The sequence below is a fragment of the Pteropus alecto genome, unplaced genomic scaffold, assembly GCF_000325575.1.
Source record: "Pteropus alecto unplaced genomic scaffold, ASM32557v1 scaffold87, whole genome shotgun sequence".
Lineage (NCBI taxonomy): Eukaryota > Metazoa > Chordata > Mammalia > Chiroptera > Pteropodidae > Pteropus > Pteropus alecto.
This window is the reverse complement of record NW_006443225.1, coordinates 12,980,339-12,990,616: the sequence shown is the minus strand read 5'-3', so window position 1 is coordinate 12,990,616 and position 10,278 is coordinate 12,980,339. Positions and strand designations below refer to the sequence as shown.

At 38.1% G+C, this 10,278-nt stretch overlaps 1 protein-coding gene across 3 annotated transcripts in view; it reads left to right on the top strand.

Annotated features, from left to right (window-relative positions):
- The window catches only part of NCOA2 (nuclear receptor coactivator 2), a 252,360-nt gene that overhangs the window by 90,941 nt on the left and 151,141 nt on the right, over positions 1 to 10,278 (top strand). The window contains exon 2 of one of the 3 annotated variants that reach the window (XM_015598653.2): positions 9,443 to 9,527. The exons of the other annotated variants lie outside the window; for them this stretch is intronic. The gene's annotated coding sequence lies outside the window, so the exon portion shown is untranslated. The remainder of the gene's footprint in view (positions 1 to 9,442; positions 9,528 to 10,278) is intronic. 3 annotated transcript variants of the gene reach the window in all.

The following is a 10,278-nucleotide window of genomic DNA, read 5'->3' as shown; positions in this document are numbered from 1 at the left end:
TACATGGCATTTGATTTGGGGTCAGTTAGTAGGATTTTTAACTATGCCATTCAGTTTCACTTTGGAAGGAAAGTGACAGATATATGTTATTTTCTAGGCAGGTGTTGCATTTGAGTCAGCTGACCTTGCCAGAATCCCCTTAAAGTTAAAATAGCAAATTAAATAAGGCTGCTTCCGTTTTCTTTTGTTTTGTTTTTGTTGTTGTTGCTGTTGTTTTTGAAGCTAAGATCATTTATGGCATTCTCTACTGTTTACAACATCTAGGTGTAAAAGGGATAAGTTAAGCATTTATTCAAAATTGTCTATATCCATAAGATTAATTAAGTAGGTTTTTTTCTTTTTTTTTCTTTTTTCTGTCATTCTTTGGCATTAGACTATAGATGTTTCCCTTGGGATTTCTGTTGCTAGCTTGAAACTCAGAAAAACGAGAGAAAACCAGAGTAGTTAACAGTAAATTTTACAAATTGTGATTTCGATTGAATTCCATGCATTAGGTTGTCTAAGCAGTGTTTGCTACTTCATGAATAATTCACAGGTGTCCACAATAAATGGAAATGTGTTTTTTGGCCTAGTCACAGCTCCACCTCTGCAAAGGGGCAGTAGGGAGTATGCGGCATTTAATAATGGCTGCATGGGAATTTAAACACGTACTGTAAATGTATGTCGTCCAGTTTTGGAGGCTCTCTTCAGTACGTGTCTCCATGTGAGGTTGATTTTGTGGTGCCGTAGTCTATAGAATTGTTTGCTTTCCACTACTTTTTGAAGTATTCAAAAATAGTGATTTGATTTAGAATTCATTAATTTGAAGACTTTGCTTTTTTTTAAACCAATATTTTTGGCCTTTTTGGTGCCAGTTACATAAATTTCATTAGCAGAAATCATATGCTTGAAATTTTGTGTTCTCAACCTGAAGGACCGAAAATTTGGTACCTATCAATATCACAGAATTGGAGCACAGTTTTATTGTCCCTCTTTGGGAAGTGAAAAGGACGGAAAAGCAGGAGTGTGATAGGCAGGGTGAACTTCAGTGGAAAGAGGTGTGAGGAAGCTTGGAAAAGACCTACTAATGCCTGTATGAATACTGAGTTTGTTAAGTCTTTACCTAAACCATTAAAAAATGTTTAAGGGGAACAGCTGTATCTCAATTATTGAACTAGTGGCTTAAATTAGAATAGATGGAACAGGGGCCAAAACGAAACAGTTGATCTTTCAGTTTCTTTGAATTTTTTGTCATCAAAAAAGCTCATTGATCTAGATTTCTAATTCTCCCTTTTATGTGGCAGTTTTATTACAGTCCAGAAAATAAATTCCTATTTTCTAGGTTATAAGATAGAGTGTGAAAATAGAAGATAGTTTTGAACTAATATATTTTGAGAATCATATGGTGGTTACTCATGCTATTATATTTGACTAGAATAGAAATGTAAAGTTCTTTTGACTTAAATTAGACAAATTAGGTTGGTTTCATGAGTCTTATTAATATACAGTATTAGGTTTTGTTTTATTAATCCAGTGGAATATAGATTTTAGATTTTTTTTTCGAAACTAGATTTTCAAACATTTCAGTTTTCTCTAAGTAGAAGTTAGATGTTTAATGTTGCTACTGCTTCAGAATATTCACAAAGTTTCATAAAATATTGTCTAACATACAAGTTATTACTTCTTTGAACTTGTTCACTAGCATATTTATATTATATGTCAAGGTGAGGTTCAAACTTTTCTTTTTAAAGTATCTTTTGAAAATATGAAATGATAGCCTTTTGTGAAATACTGCTGTTAATCTTTTAAATTTATTTTTATTTTAACATCCTAAGTGCCAGTGCATATTGCTTTAAACCTGAATGTGTGCTCACTGTATTTATCTGTTTCCCATCTTATTTTTTCCACATTATCTCTAAAAGGAAAAATGAAAACAATAACAACAACAACAACAACAAAAACCCTTTCTCCTTTCACACCACAGCGGCTCATCACTAAAGCTGTTCAGTCCCAGGCCTAAATTCTGCTTGCAGTGCGGGACGCTGTCCCCACAGACATCCATTCGGCTGCGGTGGCCGTCTTTGAGTCCCTCTCGGGTGCAGGACTGCCACGTCAGGAGCCATTTCACTTACTTCTTGACCCATTCCCGTTTTAGGGATAGAAAACAAGAGGCATTTATTATTTATTTATTATTTATTCCAATAAATTTGATACCTTTGGTTTATTGTGATATTTCTACTTTAGTGTCCCTTTTAATTAACTCATTTTTACTGGGCTCTCTATTGACCAATGGCCCCATTTTCTAACAAGTTTCAAGAGCTGATTATGAAAACAACATACCTGATCAGTTTTTATATGCCTCAGTGAGATGTCATGAGGTAGTTAAAGGTTTCACAGTATTTCGAAGCAGAGATAAATGTAGGTTAGCTTGAGAGGTAGAGAAAAGGAAAACGGAAAAAAATATTTACTACTTTTGTTGGGGCATGGTTCTCGGCCTTTACGTGTGTTGTATCATTTTAAACTCAATATATCCTTTGTGTCAGAATGGGAAGTTTGTTCTGATGGTGTCTGAATGCTGAAGTCCAGAATAAACCACTTTTTAGTTTCAAAGCATTCAAATTTTAGATCTTGGGCCATAATGTATATAGTGAAACAGAACCTGGTGTCTTTCAACTCATCTGCTTTTAATTGAATCTTATAACAATTGCAGACATTTTATGCCGCCTTCTATACTAGTTAAGTGGGGAAAATGATTCTGATCTCAGAAAAGGAAAGTTTTGATTAACTTATCCCATTAGATTCTGCAAAATGAGCTTTGTCAGAAGAAAGTGCTCAAAAGATACAAATCAAGGATGTGAAGGAAATTGAGTTAGAAGCATACTACTTCATTAAAATTGTTTTTGTTATATAGAGCAACATCCTTTTTCCTCATTTTATTCACAGAACCTTTTTAACCTGTTCATGTATGCACATGTAACTTTTCTGCATCCATGTCATTAAATATATGAATTTGTTTTATTTAAAATCACATTACTATATTACCAAAGATTAATAATCATGACGGGACCTGAAACAGACAGAAGGTAGGACATGAACACAAATTAAGATGTATATGTTTAAGTCGTCTATTTAATTAAACGTACAGTTTACTTGTATTGGTTAAATTTCATAGTTATAGGCCCATCAGCAGTGTGGTTTCAATAGAGACATGAATGTGGAACCAAGTATTACCAGCAGATACTGTTTTAGTCATAGCACAAAGGGAATAGAAAGTTCTCGGAACTGAAAAACCATTGATAAGTGCTAGCTAGCATGTATATTGTGTTTATCAGGTAGTGTTCTAAGCTATTCTCATAATCATTTAACCCTCAAAACAAAACAAAAAAACTCTATTAAGTAGCTGCTGTTATGATCTCGTTTTAGAAATGGAGCAAGGAAGGCACTGAGGGTTTCGGTGACTTGTCTCCCGATGTGCACCTGATTAATTAGCTAGTTAGAGGCAGCCTTGGAATTCAAACCCAGTCTGTCATTGGTAGTGTTTTACCTGCGAAAGTTTATTCTCTTAAAATATAAAAGAAGATAAAACCAGACCATCAAAGCCAAGAAAAAATTTAGTAACATCAAAATAAAGAAGCACCAAGCTAATTTCCTAAGTGTGGGTAAGGATGTGACAAAGCTTGGCATTGTGCTTGCTGTCCCCTCCCTTCCAGTGACGGTGTACGGGCCCTTATCATCGTGGCTGCCAGCAAAACTGAAAGCCCGTGAAGCTGCTAAATTGTGTATCATATCAGAAGTGACTATCTGACTGATTAATTAATAAAGGAGGACGCAGGTCACAGAAGTGATGGTAAGCTGTTCTTTAGCTTCACATGAGGTTACACAGATAATGTGCTCAGTGAGATTTGTGTTTAGGTGCTCTATTAACATTGGTTATTTTGTTTTGAAGGATGGAAAAGGGCCATCCTTTTTTTTCATATTCCTCTCTTTAAAAATAACTTTAAAAGTTTTCCTCAATTAAACAAATCTTTATAAGAAATTTCCCAGAATTCCCATAATAAGAAATCCTGTGACATTTTCACACAAAGAGAAAATGTTCAATTCGCAATCAAATTTCAGTTTTTATTTAGAAGAAAATGATATTTCCATATTTATAAGAGTGACTAGAGAATCCTTTTAATTACTTTTAAAAAGCTTAATTTATATTGAAGGAAATTTTTATTTCATGTCGACTATATTTTATTTTAGATAATTCATGATTCAAATTAATAGACATGGCATTTACATTTCACAAAATGTTAAAAAATTAGGTCATCCTCCCTCACATTTTCTCTGCTCTTTTTTACATAGGGGAAATTACAGCTGCTCTGTGGGATCAGTACACGGTGTTTGCAGTTGCTTATGAGTTTTCGTGATATAATTAACAGTATTTATCATAAATACAAAAAGAAGTTTTAATTACCACCTCAAATTTACTTTATTCACAGCTGCCATTTTTTTCTTTTAAAGCTGTTTTTAAGCATATACATAATAAATTTTAATTAATGCTGTGAAATATGCTTTCAATGTTTTAATAATTCATACCATTTCTTAAATCACTAGTTAAATCTAGCTCTAAAATTTTTACTTTGAGTCTTTATATTGCAACTCATGGTCACTTAATCTCTTAAAAAGTTTGTTTCACATGCCCTCTAGTGACAACTTGACCACACCCTTCTAAAATGAAGTATGGAAATAATATTTTTATAAATCAAAATGTAAAGGATATCTAAGAAGGAAGCTCTTCTTGTATACCTAACATTCTGCTAGTCCTGGATATATGTTTTATTTTGTCAAATTCTTTTATTTTTTTAATTTTTATTTTTCAATTAAAGTTGACATTCAATATTATTTTATATAAAAAGAGTTTCAGGTATACAGCACAGTGGTTAGACATTTATATCATTTACAAAGTGACCACTAATTGCTCCCTACCCACCTGGCACTAGACATAGTTATTACAGTATATTGGCTATATTCCCTATGCTGTACTTCACATCCCTGTGACTGTTTTGTAAGTATCAGTTTATTTCATCGAATTCTTAATATCAGCTTGGGAGAGAGAAATTATTCCCATTTTATAGATGAAAACACTGAGGCTCATAGAGATGATCAGAGTCATATAGTGAGGTAGGTAGCTCTAGAATTTGAACCTGGGACTATGTGTTTCTCCACCACATCTGTTCTCTTTCTAGTATAACGTAGGTCCTCCTCCAGTGATGCAAATGGAACTTCTTGATTAGGCGAAAGCCTTGATTTGTTTTTAATTTCCCTGCCAACTGACAGTCTTTTTCAATTTAGTCTGCTTTCATTTTTGGAGCAGTTACTGTACACACAGTAAAGTAGGAATGTTTAAAGTATGCAGAAGCAATATGTTTGGCCTTTGTTCCACCCGCATCTCACAATATAGTGAGAGAAATGGCAGATAAACATTAAGTTACATAAATAGAATTACAAAGCAATGTATTAACAAATGTAATCTATTGTAGTAGGTATACAACGTGGGAAGGGTAATGGACACTGGGCCCGCTGCTGTCCATCTCTTGACACTCTTGACCTTGTGGTTATCTTGCTATGCAGTGTACTACCCTATTGTGTATTCTAGATCATTACAGCAGAAATAGCTGGAAATGAAACACAGAAATAGAGCTGTCTTTCCTTGATGGGACTCAAGTGCCACAAAATAACTGCTGGTTACAGTTTCAGTTAACTGTGTCTTGAGAACGTGGGCTGTTAATGGCCACTACTGCCTCGCAAACCCAGCCCAACTAGCCTGTGTCAATTTCCCTGCTAAATGATGGGGGGGCGGGGGAGACCCTTAACGCTTGGGTTTATGCAAAGCGCTGAGTAAATTCTCAATGATTTTAATTTACCCACTAGAGTTTAATAAATTGTATCTGCTGTATTGTCTAATTGAAGAACACTTCTAGTTGAAGAGGTATAAAAAACTTGATGATGAAAAATTATTACAAATATAAGACTATGTCCTTTTTTCAAGCAGTCAGTTGCAGGTACATTGGACAGAAAAAAATAGAAAAGGTCCAGTTTTATTGACCATCTGAAGTAAAGCCTACCTAGAGACCCCTTTATTCTTGATACCAACTTGAGTCTAATCTATTCTCCCACTTCAGATCCCACTTGCCTACCTCCCTAAGACATCTTTTTCTAGTGTGTGGTTTTCTTCTATCGAGATAATTCACATAAAGCACTTAGAACAAGGCCTATTACTAGAACGTTGTTTTTAAAAATTAGCTTTCGTCTTCCTCCCTCTCTCCCCTCTCCTCATCATTTGCTTCTAGTCCTCATGTCCAGTTCCTGTTCCTTGTCTAGGGCGAGTTATGGTTCTAAAACTTTCAGCTGCAGTTTCCAGCTGAGCTCCACAGATTGCCAGGCCATATACTCCTTTTGGTTTTTTCTTCTGCTACTTTTCGTCCATTTTGTGCATTAAAAGTCTTAACTTATACTGCCAAAGGGTAGGAGCAAGGCTTCCTTTCTGAGTAACAACCCATAATCAGCTGAAATCATGGTTCTCACCCACACACGCATGCGCACACACAAGCACGCACAGTACATTAGTATTATAGAAAACCCGGACACTGGGCTCACTCAGGGTTGTCACTGCACGTCAGAAGCGGATCCTACCACTTGGGTTTATATCAGACCAGATCCGGTATTCCCGGCTGGCACTATTAGTAATAGTGAAAGAATCGTGGAATTTATGAGAGGGAAATTTTACAGTTGTTGAAAAAGAAATCCAGTAGCCTCCCGAATTTCATGTAACAAATTAGTGGTGAAGATGGTGTCCAGAGTAGAATTATCCTGTCACCACGTCCTCTTCTGGACAGTTGTTTGTGTAATAGTTGATACGTGCATGATAGTGTACCTTTATTCATCTTCATCAAACTGTGTGCTTCTAGTTCGATATAATGAACATGGCTCATACTGAGATGCCGAATTCAATATTTTCCCTTTACATTGCTATTAAATAGACTCTCCTCAAAGAAATTAGGAAAGAACATCTTACATGTACACACGTCGTCATCTGTTGGGGTGAGTAGGCATTCTGTAATATCTCCTACCCCTGTTAGAGGTTCATTATTGTGTGTCGATATCAGATATTCAGAGTAATAGACTTAAGATCTGTAAGATCTTAAATAACAAAGAAAAAAATTATCCTTAGGGTGTTATATTTACTAAAACAGAAGATACGGTCATCCATTTTTAGGAGGACTGAATGATAATGGAGCAGATGTGGTGATGGTGGTGGGTAACAACCTGTCGTCTCACAGGCATTCTGGTTAGGGGTGGTTTTGTTGTTTAATTTCCGTTTGTAGTTGTGAAAACCTGGAGTTCTAAAGCTTAACACTTTTTCAAAGCAGATGCTGTGAATAGCTATGGAACATACCCCCACATCCAAGCCACTTAGTCCGAGCTTTGGCCCTGGGGTTAAGGCAGGACACTGGGGCAGAGGGCCACGTTTCTCTCGTCTCTGCAGCCTCTGATTCCATTCAGTGTGGTTACTTCTGCTCCCATCGAAGAAAGCCCAGCGGGGTGAAGAGCTTCCTAGTACGGAGCTTTCCCGGGAACAGTCCTTAGCCACTTGCAGTTAACTTACCTTTTCCCCTGATCTAGAGGCCATAGCATAATGTTTTCTTTATTCCCAGCTGCTTATGCTCCCTGCGTGAAATAGGGATTGAAGTTACTGCCCTACAGAAACGTCTTTCATTCCTGGAATTTCTCGTATATTTTTCCTAAGTTTTAATGACTGGCTAGTGATGCTTGGTTAGCATCTTCCTTAGACAGTTATGTAGCCAGGATGCCTGATCAATGTGCCACCCCACCCTCCTTCCCGCTGCAGACAGCTGTGTCTGATGGGGCACACACTGGCTTCCCGTATGCCGCGGGAAGCCACTAACCGCCGTCGCTGACCATTCTGTAGGAAAGAGAGCCTGGCAGCTTGCATTGTGTGGACACTAGCACTCGAAACTTGGTTTCCCGATTTTTCTTTGTCACACTGTTCTTTCGCCATACTCTACTAGTCACTGAGTCTAAAGATATTGTCTTAATTTCAATTCCCTACCTCCAAGGAAAGAAATATAGCTGAGATGAACTCTCGATTTTGTAACATTTCCTGAATACTTTATATTGAAAAACTGGTTCCACCCTTCTTCCTTCACCCATAAGGAAGTATTTGGTGGACGGAGCATGAAACTTGGTATTCCTGCATGTTGCATGAAATCGGGAGACTTATACGTAACCAGAGCTAATCCTTCAATCTGACCGAGTCGATTCCCTAGAAAACAACTGAATTTGATGCCTAGTCATAGGGTGACACAGGTACATGATTCTTCATGTGTGGTCCCGGATTCTTTTGACTGCCCAAAAGAAACTCAACGCAAACCAATATGAGCAAAACTGGAGTTTATTTCCTCACGTAATTGGGAAGTTTAAGGCTACCACTGGCTCAGGGCACATCTGGATGGGAGGATTTAAATGATGTCACCAGAACCTTCTCTCTTTAGTCTCCGCTTTCCTCTGTGTTGGCTTCTTTTTTCAATTAGGACTTTTACGTGATGGCAGAGAAGGTCCTCAGTGGCTGTGGCTTACATCACTTTAACAGCCAATGTTCCCTTTTATAGAAAACACTTTTCTGATAGCTCCAGCAAAAATCACAGGAATGACTCACTGGCCTAGATTATATTACCCTCGCATATCTGAAGCAGTCCCGCCCAGGGCCTAGGGGGCTAGAACAAACATTTTGGCTAGTCCCTGGGCACAGTAGGGGTGGTGTAGAAGCATGAATTTCTGTTCCATTGAGGACCATATAACCTGACCGTGAAGGGTAGCTTGCCTCTATTGAAGAGAGGTAGCCACGATTAATATTTGTGTTTTGTGTTTCTTTACCGCTTTTTTTTTTAAGTGTAGAGCCTAGAAAAATTCTGCCTACCCGTAGGAATTATTCAGGCATGCCAATAAGTGGCTTTTTCTCATCAAAGCCACAAATAGTGTTGAGAGCCCACTCTATGCCGTTCATTGTACTGGATCCACTGGCTATGAGAAAAGACGGATTTTGTTGAATTGGAGCTAATATTATCGTGGGGATGATGGCATATAAAAAGGTAGAGGATCAGCGGTTCTGTGGCTAAGGGAAGTGCCCATAGGAGGAGGAGGGGGTGGTTCCAGGCACGGAGGGCAGCGTGTGCACAGGTCCAGGGGCAGCGTGTACACAGGTCCAGGGGTGAGAGAGAGTAACGAAGTGGTTCCTCTTAGGTGCACAGAAGTGGTCGGAGAGTGGGATTGCAGAGGTTAGTGGGGCCAGATCACCGGAGACTCATTTTCTTGCTGAGGCATTTTTACTCTAATCTTGGGTACGTGGGGATCCAAGGATTTGGTGCAGAGAAATGAAGTGATGGAACTTACATTGTAGAATGAATATCCTGCACTGGGCTGAACGGACGAGAGGAGCGCAAGGCTGGCAGCTGAGACACATTTAGGCTATTGAAGTGATCCAGGTGAGCTGATGACGGGAGCCGAGGGGCCGGGGGCGGGGGCACAGGCGGTGGAGATGAGGAGCTTTGAGCCACAGTGATGCAAGTTGGCAGGAAGGGGTAATCGGATGCTCAGGGAGGGAGGAATCATTCCAGGTTTGACAAAAGGCCTGGCTTTGTCTCCTTTGGACATCCAGGTTCCCTACGATCTACATCATTTCTTTAGCAAAAACTAGTTAGTAGATTTTCTGTATTTATAAAAATAATGAATATGGAAATGTTCATAGCAGCATTATTCAAAATAGTCCCAGAGTGAAAACAGTACAGTTGTTCATCAGCCAGTGAATAGATAAATGAAATATTTGTACATGCTATAAGATGGATTAGCCTTGAAAATGCTATATTTAAAGAAAGAAATCAGCAATAATAGGCCACATATTGTATGATTCCATTGATATGAAATGTCTAGAATAGACAAATCTATGGAGGTATAAAGTAGATTAGTGGTTGCCAGGGCCAGGGCCGGGAGTGGGGAAATGGGAGAGACCGCTAATGGAATGAGGTTTCTATTTGGAGGGATGAACTTGTTCTAAAAGTCATTGTGGTGTTCATTGTACAACTCTGAGTATACTAAAAAGTATCGATCGGTTCACTTGTGTACTTTAAATGGGTGCGTTGTGTGGTGTGTATCTTAACAAAGCTGTTAATAACAGATACGAATATGAGAGTAAAGTCACCCTTAATTTATCTAGACGATGAGCTGGTAGAATCAGGC